Source organism: Herpailurus yagouaroundi, unplaced genomic scaffold (genome assembly GCF_014898765.1).
Source record: "Herpailurus yagouaroundi ecotype Mexico unplaced genomic scaffold, PumYag 185, whole genome shotgun sequence".
Classification (NCBI taxonomy): Eukaryota; Metazoa; Chordata; class Mammalia; order Carnivora; family Felidae; genus Herpailurus; species Herpailurus yagouaroundi.
The window spans coordinates 23,471,368-23,485,668 of record NW_024412416.1 but is presented as its reverse complement, the minus strand read 5'-3'; the positions used below and the strand labels follow the sequence as shown (position 1 = coordinate 23,485,668).

Sequence of the window (14,301 nt, the reverse complement as noted above, 5' to 3'; positions counted from 1 at the left end):
TTCTTTCTTTCTTTCTTTCTTTCTTTCTTTCTTTCTTTCTTTCTTTCTTTTTTTCCCACTGTGTATTTCCTGGCCTGAGATACACATATATCTCCCAGCTTGTATTTAACACATACAGAAACCCAGAAATGAGCACTGTGGTGCAGACAGAATGCTTCAGAGCCCTCTTATTCTAATTTGAGAATTGCAAAGGGAACTGCTAATGCTAAGAAAGTGCAGAATTTGTCTTCCCTTCCCCCCTTTCTTTTCTCCAATCTCTCCTTCCCAAGCCCTGAGGTCACTCTGTTGTCATGGTGACAGTGGCAGCTAAGGGAGCTCACAAGAATAAAAAAGTAAGAGTAAGGGAACTTTCTTTGCTGCTAGAAGTTGTATTTCTAAAAGCCAACACATATTATTTTTATGTTTTCTTTCTATGTCTTCTGACTACTTCATCCCAAACATGGTCAAAATCATGGCCTGAGAACTGAAAAGGACCAATGGAAGCAGAAAGTATTGGGAGTTTGTGGAGAGAAAGGAGCTTGAGAAGGGGATTCTTTGAAGTAGTATAAGAATTCACAGGCTCACCAGCCTCCTCTGTCTTAGTGTGGATTTCTTCCTAATTAACATACCAAAGACTGAACAGCCTAGGCTCTAAACTGAACTCTGGGTGGGGTAAAGACTAGATAGTGAATATTTTGGCTTCATGAGTCATATTGTTTCTCTCAAAACTACTGAATTTTGCCATTGCAGCATGAAAACAGCTATACACAATTAAATTTGCATGCCTCTTACATTAAAATTCTATTTACAAAAACGGGTTTGAGGCAGAATTAACCTTTCAGGCTATAAGTCAACAGAAATATGTGATACTGTGATTTACAGGAGTGAATAATATGGTCTCAGCATGTAAAATAATAATCTTGTGTTGTTACTCCAACAATTGCTGCTTCAATGTTGTGAATGCATTTTACCTTTGTTTTCTCATCTATATAATAGTTAAATTCATAGAACAAACTCCATGTACCTTTTATGAGCTTTAATTTCAGAAAAAATGCACAGTACCAAATAACTTTTCAATAAGTATTTGGTTAAATCAATATTATCTTTATATATTGTGTATAATCTATTTAAACACATACAAAGAAGCAAATGTTGTGAGACACATAATGTATTTTATAAATATAAGTTTAAAAAGGCACCAAAGTATTAATGGTGGCAATGTACTTCAATGATTAATTTTTGGATCAGTGGTATAAGGCGGAAATTCCTTAACTGTAAAAAATCACAATGTTTTCTTTTTCCATTTTGTTTCTTCTTTGTTACTGACAAGGATTATTTGCTTGGCCAAACTTCAGTAAGTATCCTGAACCTTCTCCTGGTCCTATCTATGCTCTTCCTTGTAAAAGCTAGTTTTAGCAAGTACTCCACTAAGATACTTTAACCAGAAACTCCCACCCTAAATATTTGAACATCTTGAATATCCTTAATCAGTTTCCTTATCCTCTACTATCCCCAGTTCATATCTCTTGAACCTGGCCTTTCTTCAGCAAGGATCCTGTTAGGCTGATTGACCCAGAACTCTGAAATTTTACCTGACTCCTACCCTAGTTTTGTCTGTATATTCCCACTTGCCTATCCTATATTCAATAGTTGAGCCTAACTTCTTTCTCCTACTATAAAATCCCATTGCAGTGATCCCTGTACCTGTCATAATGGCCCCAAATAAAACCTAACATCACTTTTAACTAGTTTCATTGAATATTTTTCTTTAATATTATAATCAGCATGTATTCCCATTTCAAAAAAAATAGGGTAGTCAATATGACAAAATAAGTATACAAGACTATAGAACAATAATAGAATCAACTAATGAATTATAGCAGACCATAGTGCCTTTATGTTGGGATTCCCTCCATTTCCCTTACCTTCTCTAATATTGCTTAAATATTTCAACTTAATGCAAAAAATACAGGTAAAATCAAAATAATTTACAACAAAAATAAAACATGACTTTTGAGTTGTATAAACTACAATGTCGTTTACCATAAGCAAGGTGCTGATTAAGCTACAGTCAGAAACCACCTTCATTGGTCAGTTCATACATTTGTAAATAAATCTTTGCTGGAATGGAGTCATGTCCATTCATTTATATATGGTCTATTGTTGCTTTCATGTTACATCGCAGAGATAAATAACTGTCACAGAGACCATAGTGGACCTTCCAAGCTTAAAATGCTTAATATCTGGCCCTTTACAGAAAACAAAAACAATGCTGACCTCTGAATTAGAGTTTGGGGAATATTTTCTATGAAAAAGAAAGAATGAAAGAAAGGGAGAGAGAGAAAGAGGAAGGAAGGAAGGAAGGAAGGAAGGAAGGAAGGAAGGGAGGGAGGAAGGAAAGAAGGGAGGGAGGGAGGGAAGAAAACTGAACCAGAACTGGGAGGATAGTATACGGGAAGCAGAGGCAGTATCAGAACAATTTTGGGATTGAATGATCAGTTCTAAGATGTCAGCTAGGACAATGGAGTAAGATAAGTCAGGACATATAGAAAACCAAGATTCAGTAGGTATTTTAAAAGTCGTAAAACTTTTTTCAACTTTGTGCCATAATTGTTTAAGAATCTTAAAAAAAATAAAACGTGAATATTGAGACTTTGGGAAAGTTTAACTTTGAAGCCCCTAAAGTCTTCGTATATTAAAGAATTTTATTGGTGTAGAAAGAAAAAAACAATTAGAGAAGCAATACAGAATCTAAAGGAAAACATAGAAATGATTAAAATAGTATACCATAAAAAATACTCAAGATCAGTATTAAAACATATTTAGACTTTGCAGATGGATGCAATAAATGAAATGTAAACAAAGGGTACAAAATTATGGCTTTGGTAATGCTTATCTAACTGTACAAAAAAAAAGGAAGAGAATGCTGTGGACACATCAGTTTGTACTTTTCTCAGGGGCGGGAACAAATAACCCGAAGTTAACATAAAGTTAAAGATCAAGACCCGAAACCATGATAAGAAGTCTGGGAGAATTTTTTTTGGGGGGGGGGGGCGGGGGAATACTTAAATAATTTGTTAAAGTCTTTACAGTGCAGATGACAGGAAATTCGCGGAGGGTGACAGAAAGAGGAACGCACATAGCGCAGAGCACGGAAATGAAAACCGGACGGTAAGGAGTGACGCACCTGATAACGCCCCGCCTATGCCCCGCGGAACTTACAGGATCGGCCTTTGCAGTTGCCGGAAAAGCACGTGACCTTCCCACAGCGCACTGCGAGAGCCAGCCGGCCGCACTGTACAATGGCGCATTTCCTGCCGGCTGAAGTCCTGTTAGGAGGCAGCGAAGGCTGCCTGTGCTGTAGGAGTCGGAACCCTGGGGTGTTAAGAGTACAAGGCTCCGCCCGGGGAGCCTCAAACAAACACACCAGGCCTATCAGATTGGAAAAATGGTTTAAAGAATAATAACGTATAAAGGCCTCAGCTTAAAATTATGCTTATGAACTATAATGTAACTAAAGAGGAAAATGGTGTTTGTAAACACACATACATATTTCCAAGGATTAGTGTGACACCGTGAGAAGTCAACTGAATTAGTTTTATATCAAACATGAAATATATATATATATATATATATATCTCCATGGTAATCCACTCCTTTAATCCATGTTTGTAAATGAAATCAATCTAATAGAATTCACATCAGTTTTTTAACCCTTATGTTACTTGTAAAATGTAAAGTGGATATGGGCCAGTCTTCTCTGTATCTTTATCGAGAATAATCATAAAATCACATTATTTTCCACCTGCAACAATTATTCATTATGTTTCACTTTTCAAATAAATATTTAAAAATCCTGCTCAAATGAACACAGGCATTTCTGGTTCCTGGGTCACCCCCCCACCCCAACTCCCCTCCGCAGCCACCTATTTTTTTAAACTTGTTATTTAGTTTGCTGTTGGCCTCCCATTTCTGTTGATGCTAGATGGCGCTATGAGCCCAGGGGTCCCGATTCCAAAATCAGTGTAGCACGTACTTCTGAAACATGAGAAGTTTAGTTTAAGGCTTGAAAGTAACCTGTGTTTGGAGCTGAATTGCCTCCTTACAGGAGGGGCGTTCATGGTCTGACTTGGCATCTTTCACACGGAGGTCTAACTCAATCAAGAGAAGGCTGTACCCTGCAAACACTACATTTTTCTGTGGCTATTTTTCCAGGACCTTAGGCTCTCATTTTTTTTTTTTTTTCACCCCATGCTTTTCCGTTGCCTAGTCTGTCTCTAAACCCCATAAATTTTGTTATTCAAATTTACAAGTCTCCCAAATTCTCATTTTACAGTTACACCAGCTGTGTTTCTAGTAAGTAGACCCCATAGTAGTCTGATAAAATGTTAAAAACTATAAATCCAAGTTCAGTAACAGAGAATACATTCCTTCAAAAATCTACCACAGGCATATGTTTCCAGCTTTCTTCAAATTTCCTGAAAATGCTACTTTCCATGTTATTTCTCACATCTTTTGTCCTTTATACCTGAATACAATTTCTTTATTGGCTTCTCTAGCTCTAATTTACATGGGATTCTAATGCTTTATGTATTCAATCATAGAATGTTTTCTCCAACAAATCTTCAATGACCATTTAAATTCAGGTTTCATTCCAGTACATATTGTGGAATGTAGCAGAGTAATGCACATTCCCTCCTCCAGCATATTTAATCTTATTTCCATTGCCTATTTGAATCTCCACTTGCCTCATGTCTCAAGTAAAAAGGGAAACATTACATTAATGTTTCATTTCTCCATTCTTAATATATAGCAAAATACATGTTACATGGTTATCACTTAATTTCCTTGGTTTTCAAAATTGAATGGCTCAAAATCAGTTGTCTTCATATTTTCCAACAATGAATAAATGGATATTTGGGGGCTCCCTAAATGGATATTGAAGTTAAAATTATATTTTACAGTAGTATAAAAATATAATAAATTAGAACTTAGGGATAAATCTGACAAAATGTGTGCAAAATTTGTACTATGAATATTAGATAAGGTTAATAAAAAATATTGAAGTAAATGTAGAAATACCCCAATCTCATGTATTGGAAGGGTCAATATTTTAAGACATCAATTATTTCATATTTATCTAAATATTTCCACACAATCAACAATCAACATCTCATTATGAATTTTTGTAAAAACTGACAAGTGCATTCTAAAATTTATATAGGGGGCGCCTGGGGGGCTCAGTGGGTTGAGCTTCCGACTTGGCTGGGGTTATGATATCATGGTTCCTGAGTTCGAGCCCTCACTTGGGGCTCTGTGCTGACAGCTCAGAGCCTGGAGCCTGCTTCGGATTCTGTGTCTCCCTCTCTCTCTGCCCCATCCCCACTCATGCTCTGTCTCTGTCTTAAAAATAAGTTTAAAAAACATTAAAATTTACATAGGAAAGTAAAAGACTTAGAAAGCCAAATCAATTCAGAAAATGAAAAGCAATGTTAGAGGATTCACATGATTTATTTCAAGACTTAATATAAAGGAAAGTTGAGGTGATGATAGACATTTAAATAAATGAAATATCATAGCATCCAGAAAAAAAACCTATAGGCATATGGTTAGTAGGTCTTGATAAGTGAGCTAAAGGAAGTCAACGGAGAGAAATAATAGTATTTGCAACAAATGGTGCTAGCACATTTGAGCATCTGTATGCTGACAACAACAGCAACAAAATAAAACCATCCAATTGCATTTTTCACTATATTGAAAATTAACTCAAAATGTTTCATAGATATAAATATAAAACCTTAATATATGTCTAAAATAAAACATAGCAGGTAACCTTTGTGGTCTTGGGATGAGCAAAAATTTCATGGGTAGGAAATAAACATAAGTCACAAAAGAAAAAATGGATAAATTGTACTTAATATTAAAAATAAGTTATATTCGGGGCGCCTGGGTGGCGCAGTCGGTTAAGCGTCCGACTTCAGCCAGGTCACGATCTCGCGGTCCGTGAGTTCGAGCCCCGCATCAGGCTCTGGGCTGATGGCTCAGAGACTGGAGCCTGCTTCCGATTCTGTGTCTCCCTCTCTCTCTGCTCCTCCCCCGTTCATGCTCTGTCTCTCTCTGTCCCAAAAATAAATAAACGTTGAAAAAAAAATTAAAAAAAAAATAAGTTATATTCTATGAAAGACTCTGTTAACAAAATAACAAGAGATACGATAGACTTAGAGAAAATATTTTCAATATCTAACTGATACAAATCTTATATCAAGAATTTATATAAATATAATATATATTATATATAATTTTAATAACAATAAAACAAGAAACAAAATTTTAAAGCAGGAAAATTGATACTTAAGCAAAAAAGAGTTGGCAAACAAGTGTATGAAAATATGCTTAACACCACTGTCATCAGAAAGATGAGAATTAAAACCACAATGAGATACCACTACCCATCCACTAGATGAACTTTAAAAAATTCAAAATATACTGCCAATACCAAATGCTAGGAAATATGTGAAGCAACTTCAACTCTCCTATTTTGCTGTTGGGAATGTAAAATGGTATAGCAGCTTTCTGAATCAATTTGGCAGTTTATGTAAAGTGAATAAAAATCACTTATATGATCCAGCAACCTTAATATTAGGAATTTTCCTAAGATAAGTAAAACTATATGTTCATAAAATGCTGTATCTAAATTCTTTTTTTTAATATTTTTAATGTTTATTTTTTTGAGAGAACGAGAGAGACAGAGTGAGAGTGGTGGAGGGGCAGAGAGAGAAAGAGACACAGAATCCAAAGCAGGCTCTAGGCTCTGAGCTGTCAGCACAGATCCCGACATGGGGTTCAATCTCACCAACCATGAGATCATGACCTGGACTGAAGTTGGAGTCTTAACTGACTGAGCCACCCAGGCACCCCTGCTGAATCTAAATTAGTATAGAAAATGTATTTATAATAATCCAAACCTGGAAACAACCCAAATATCCAACAAGTTGTAAAAGAGATGAATACATTCCAGTACACTTTTTCAGTAGATTACAAATCAATGTTGAAAAGGAACAAACTACATATACATGCAGCAGTATGAATGAATCTCAAAAACATTATTCTAAGTGAGAAAAACTGGACAGGAAGCTTGCATACAGAATAATTTCATTTATATAACATTATGAAAAAGACAAAACAATCAAGAGAAATATGAAAAATAATTGCTAAGGCTGTGAAGGGAGAGAATTGCAATAAAGAGACACAACAGAAGTTTTAAGGGTGAAGAAAAATGTTTTGTATCTTAATAATGGTGGTGGTTGCATGACTGTATGTATTTGTTAAAATACATTGAACTATATACTGAAAAAAGATGAATTTCATCTTAATAAACCCAACTTAAGAATAAGTGGATTATTTATCAATCTCCTTACTTTTAGTCCTTGCTTATTTAAATTAATAGCCTTATACATTTAAAAAAACATATATTACACATTTTTTCATAGTAGAAATGTTCAACTTACATTTCCTTGTAGAGATAAAATAGTAACAGTCCTACCTACATGTTCAGACTCATCTCTTGTCCCAATGCCATTCACAATTTTATGACTAGGTAATTATTTTTGCCTTATTAAATTTGGACATCTTTACATCTGGGTATCATTCCCTTATTTCTGTAGCCTTGAAATCTCTGTGCTTGCTACTGGCTGAATTATATCTTCCCCAAATTCATATTCTGGAAATCCCATCCCCCATACCTCAGAATGTGAATGTATTTGGAGATAAGGCCCTTAAGTAGATGATTAAGTTAAAATGAGGCCATCAGGATGGATCCTAACCCACTCCAGCTGGTATCCTTACAAGAAGAAAATAACTGAACACACAAAGAAATATCAGGGATGCTAACACTGAAAGAACACATGAGGATACACTGAGAAGGCAGTCATCTGCAAGCCAAAGGAGAGTCCACAGAAAAAAAACAAACAAACAAACAAACAAAAACAAAAAACAAAAACAAAAAAAAACACAAAACTTCCAATACCTTGATATTGTATTTATAGTCTCTACAGCTGTGAGAAAATAAACTAGTTTTGTTTAAGACACCCAGTATGTGGTAATGTATTGTGGAGGTTCTAGCAAACTAATGCAATGCTCTAATAACTAACTCAGTCATTATATCATTTTAGAAACTGACTCCCTGACTAGATGATTTTGAAAACTGAGTTATTAAAGATGCATTTTCTGTTTGAGCTATAAACCCAAGTCTTCATACATAAATCTATGTATTTCATCTATATATTAATTCAATATCTAGATGTTTTCACCAGTGAGGTCAGAGAAAATATCCTAGTTCCAGGGGATATGTAATTGAATGGTAAAATAGAATAATTCGTCTCCAAAGGGCTTACAGTCTAATTCTTGTTTTCCAGGGGCTAACTATAAAAGTCATAAACATGATGGTCACATCTATTACTAATAGGATAAATGGAAATAAGCTTTCAAGAAGCTTTTCTGTGACCTCACAGTGTAGTCAATAATCAGAAACCATCCCCATTTTATCTGTTTTTACTTTCATTAACTTTTGAATTTGTCTCATTACTCATCTATAACAAAAATCCCCACGTTCTGTTGCTGTTATGGTTGTTGTTTTTCACATAACTGCCATATATATACATTTTGTTTATCTATTTGTTTGCTTTATATATTTTATTTATCTATTTGTTTATCCATTCATTTGTGAATGTATGTGTTTTGTAAATAGGTTCCACACCCAGCACAGAGCCCAGTGCAGAGCCCAATGAAAGGCTTGAAATCACGACCCTGAGATCAAGACCTGAGCTGAGATCAAAAGTTGGACCTCGAGCCTAATGGGTGACCCAGGCACCACAATCTGTTCATCTGTTGATAGACACTTTGGTTGCTCCCAACTTTAGGCTATTGTGAATAATTCTGTAATGAAAATGGGTGTACAAATATTTCTTCAAGACCTGCTTTCAAATTTTTTAGAAACATACCTAAAATGTAATTGTGGGATGATATGATAATTCTACTTTTAATTTTTTAAGAAACCACCATACTCTTTTTCGTAGTAGCTGTACCATTTTACATTTCCATCAACAGTGAACAATGATTCTAATTTTCCACATCCTCACAAACACTTGTTTGTTTGTTTTTCTGTTTTGATGTCTATGTTTTTTTAGAAGCCATCCTAATGGGTGTAAGGGGGTATTTCATCATAGTTTTGATTTGCATTTCCCTAATGATCGTTGATACTGAGTAACTTTCCATGTATTCGCTGGTCATTTGCATATCATTTTTGGAGTAATATCTATTGAAAGTATTTACCCCCATTCCATAGATTGCCTTATCAGTCAATGGATTGTATCTTTGGATGCACAAAATTTGTTAATTTTAGTGTACTCCAATGTATCTATATTTACTTTTGTTGTCTGTGCTTTTAATTTATATCTAATAAATCACTGCCAAATTTAATGTCATCAAGCTGTCCCTATATGTGTTTTTTTTCCAAAGACATTTACAGTTTCTAGACCTTATATTTAGGTTTTTGACCCATTTTGAGTTTTTTATACTTTATACTTTTTCATATATTTTTTGCATCCAGTTTTTCCAATACCATTTGTTGAAAAGACTGTCCTTCACTCCTTGAATGATCACGGAACCTTTGTCAAAATAATTTGACCATGCATAAAAGGGTTTAATTTAGACCTCCCTATTCTGTTCCATTGTTCTATATGTCTGTCTGTATGCTAGTACCACGCTATTTTAATTATTGTAGCTTTGGAATCACTTTTGAAATCAGGAGCTATGAAACCTTCAACTTTGCCCTTTTTCAGAATTTTTTTTTACTATTTTTTCCTATTTTATTTTTTTAATATTTATTTATTTTTACTATTTCATTTACTTATTATTACTTATTATTTTATTTACTATTATTATTTTACTATTATTATTATATTATTATTATTATTATTATTTTGTATTTACCATTTAATGGCGTCTTTTGAGACTCTATATGTATTTTGGGATGCATGGTTCTTTTTGATACTGGTAAAAATCATCCTTTTTTCTAATCTCTAGTCAGGTTTCTCTAAGCCCACATCTTGGCCTATAAAAACTATAGACTCTCAGTATAAATGATTTTGTTCATCTTCCTACACATACATTAAAATTTTTAAAGATTATAAAAGTTTCTAACAGCTCAATCCCTAGGATGACTTTTGCTGCCAAAATAATTTACCATTTGTTCTAATCAACACCTGATGATAGATACCTGATCTTCTTATTAGACACTTAACAAAAAATACTTAAAATTTTGAGTTATTTTGAGTTATAAATAACTGACATATATATGTATCTCTTTCAACTCAGAGGTTTCTTTCTCAAGTACCTGAAAATCATTAGTTTGAAATGAAATTAGGAAGGATAGGGCCTCTGTTGGGGTATAGAATCTTAACTTTAATAATTGTCAGCTAACAGACACAGCTGTCCTAATCACATTTATACTGACCAACTACATCATTTTTCACTTCCCAGACTCTACCAAGCCCCTGTTCACTTCTCTCTTTTTCCCTTATTCTTTCTTTAAAATGCCCAGTCTTCTCTGTACAAACAGATGTTAGACCATAATTTCTATTGCAGTAGTATACTATTGATTGAAATCTCTCCTTACCATGAAGTGGTGTCCAGCTTTGTTTAAATTTGACAATTTAAATACTACTACATTGTATTTGGGGAGGGGGGGTTGGTGCAAAGGAACACTTGGATCTCATATTTTACTTTAAAAATCTTGGCATTTCAGTAAACACCATATGATAGGTTCTTTGATTTTGGAAGCTGACATTTGCTCTTATGGACCACAGCTTGAGGCCATTCCCCATATAGAGGTTATTTTGAGAGTAGTATTGCCATCAGTCCAAAGAGGAGTTACCAAGGCATTTTTTCAGCATAGTGTTCAAATAAAGTGCTACTAGAGGACAGGAGAATCAAGTTAATAGCTTTAGAGTAATAACCTCAGAGGGAGGCAGACAAGACATTTAAAATTCCAGATTTTTGCTACTTACGTGCTGTTGGAAGTGGGTTTTCATATTGAGAGGTAATATTTGTGGAATCTGGCTGCCTGTGCTGATTTCCCAATTCTGCCATATTCTGTGTGACTTAGTTAAGTTTCTTAACCTGGATGTGCCTCATATTTCTCATCTGTAAAATAGCAATGAGAGTCCTGATAAGACATTTTGAAATTGAAAGTGATAATACATTTGGATATTAACACTGTGGTTAATATATACTGGTATCTGTATTGTCAAACACAATTCTGAGAACTCTCCAAGAATGTTCTCACTGTGGGGATGTTGGGTATGAATACTAGATATTAAAACAGGTTCTATCTCCTGGAAGTAACTGCAAATCACACTTTGGCAGTCAATTTTCTATGTGAGAAGTCACAAACCAAATTCCCCATCTGTCCACATTCCCATTGACTCTACATCCAGAATCAAGCAGTAAGTTCTAGCCAATTTGGAGATTGGTAAAGGAGGTACGTCTTTGTTCTTTTTTTTTAAAGCTTATTTATTTTGAAAGAGAGAGAGAGAGAGAAAGACAGAGACTATGGGAGGGGCAGAAAGAGAGAGAGAAACTCAAGCAGGCTCCGAGCCATCAGTGCAGAGCCTGACGAGGCATAAACTCATGAATCATGAGATCAAGACCTGAGTCAAAACTAAGAGTCAGATTCTTAACTGACTGAGCCACGCAGGAGCCCCAAGAAGGTACATCCTTTGTTCTTTTTTAAAAGCTTATTTATTTTGAAACAGAGAGGAAGAGAGAGAGAGAGACAGAGAGAGAGAGAGAGAGACAACAGGGGAGGGGTAGAAAGAGAGAGAGAAACTCAAGCAGGCTCCAAGCCACCAGTGCATAAGGTATGTGGCACTTGAAACTCATGAATCATGAGATCATGACCTGAGTCAAAACTAGGAGTGACTGAGCCACTCCTTAACTGACTCAGGTGCAGTTATTGAGCACAGTTACGTACTAGTTACAGTTATTAACGTACTTAACTCTCACATATCTCTAGGAGGTAATTGTTGTTATTGCCATAGAACATATAACAAAATCAGATATTGAACAACTGACTGGCAGTCTTTGATCTAATAAGTAGTAGAAACAGAAATGACTCAGTCAATTCCCCATATTTCTGTTACCAGCTTTTTACAACTAGGCAAATTTTAGAATTATATAAAACTGAAAATAATACTTGGTATGTGGCACTGCCTTCTGCCTATAGTGGCCTAGAACATTCCTCAGATGCAGAAGAGGAAAATATGACAAGACACTACATATTGGTTCACTCAATATCTAGCTTAGTACATTTTATCAAACCATTATCCACATCTAGCAATAAGAAGAGATGATAATCATGCCAGTTACCTTGCAGATAAGGTTGCTATGTGAATTATCCACTGAGATATGGGTCACAGAACTATGGGAACTGTGCAGGAAAAAAAAAAAAAAGCAAAGACACTAGGAAATGTCATTTGAACTTGGCTCTCAACCTTTTAATCCTCCTGACTACAAAAAGATAGACGTCTTTACATGTCATTGTTATCTTTCAGCAAGCCTAATGGTGAAGAGTTACATATTAGAGACAAAGGAAATGATGTCTATTAGTAGGTTGAACCACTCATAGGGACCCTAATCTGCTTTTCTTGTGATTTCATATTTGAGGTCAATAAACTTACAATAATTTTATTAAATAATTCAATTAGAGTTTTTTATTCATAAGAGCAAAACATAACTATCATCAAAATACAGAGCAACCAGTAATGTTTATCATTTCTATTTATTTCTTCCCAAATCCTCTAGTTTCCTTTAAACTTGGGAATTGTCTCTTTGCTTTGCTATATAAATGCTGTATTCTATGTAGTTTGCACTGAAACAGTGGATTGTTCTTCACATGCAGGAAAATTAAAGTTAATGGTGAAATAATCAAATGAGGTGAAGATGAGGCACAAATTTTTTAATGAGATTTGGCCTTTAAATTCTCTGTATAGAGTACTAATTTCCAGTATTGACATCTTGACTGCAGCCATACAATTTGGAGTAAAGATACCCATAAAAACATCATGATTTTGCTCTGTTTTGCTCATATCTTACAAACCTAGAACAAATGATGCTCCCCACCCCAGAACAGTTTTTAGGCCATTAGATCAAGAATTTCATTTGCTTGCATAGCAAATATAGCTATTGAGTCTCAGAGATGCAACCTGTGAGGATGCTTCCTTCACAGGAGAATGTGCTCCTTTAAACACATTTGTGCTCTCCACATTTCAGGCCTCAAATAAATCTTAAGTCTGTTTGTTGGAGGCCTGAATTGTTTCTACCTCTTCATGCTTTTGTGTCTCTTGGTGGTTTGGGGTGAGGAAATATCTATTTAACCCAGTCAAGGAATCCCATCTGCACTCTCCAGGATACTCATCAGCCTATTCACAAACAAACTATGTCGCAGAGGTGTCAAAGATTCAAGTTGAAACAATGAACATCAATGAATCAGCTAAGTCATAGAAAGGTGGATAAATAATTGACTAAGTCAATACAATGATAATTTAAAAAGTCACAGTCACACATACTTTAATATTATGGTAATTGGTAAAATGTTACAATTTCTTCTCTAAAAGACCATATTACAAAAGTATGTGCTACCTGTAACAGATGTGTACACACATATTTTGAGTGGCATTTAGTATCCTCTTACTAAAGAGTAAGAAAAGAATATATATCTATATTATGGGCCATGTATATTTAAAAAAATCATGCAAATGTTAAAAAAATGATGTGGAAATAACTACAGGCTCCAACTAAGGTTTACAGCTTTTAGATAAGGAAAAAAGCAAACAATGTTACTAAATTCATACTTGCACAGCAAGTAAGTAACTGGTCTCCATATTCAGAGAGGGAATCTTAGTATTCTGTTTACACAAATGAATGCCTTTCTGAATCTTTCACAATTAGAACAAATTAAGTCATATAATAAAATATTCACAGCACGTTTCAAAGCATAAGACTCTGAGAAAAAAAATCTGGAAAACACTAAAACAGTGAAAATGTTACATCTGTCTTCCTTAAAAAATCAATTTAGTAAAGAGTAATGCTTCAAAACATTAAATAAAAATGATTTCAAAATTCTTTGAAAAATGATTATTCATGCATTTAAAAAGCAAGAAAGGCATACACAATACAAAAAATATGAGTCTGTTTGTAGATGATGTCTATGTAATTTTTTTACGGTAAGAATTTATACGCACGTGTTAAAGACATTTACATGCC

The 14,301-nt window shown here is 34.6% G+C and overlaps 1 long non-coding RNA gene across 1 annotated transcript in view; it reads right to left on the bottom strand.

Annotated features, from left to right (window-relative positions):
- LOC121042528 (uncharacterized) overlaps window positions 1-14,079 on the bottom strand; it is a 33,109-nt gene extending 19,030 nt beyond the window's left edge. Inside the window, exons 1-3 of the long non-coding RNA XR_005796270.1 lie at window positions 13,890-14,079; window positions 12,406-12,466; window positions 11,046-11,181 (exon numbers count right to left, since the gene is read on the bottom strand). This is a non-coding gene — a long non-coding RNA (uncharacterized LOC121042528). The remainder of the gene's footprint in view (window positions 1-11,045; window positions 11,182-12,405; window positions 12,467-13,889) is intronic.
- Between the last annotated feature and the right edge of the window lie 222 nt (window positions 14,080-14,301).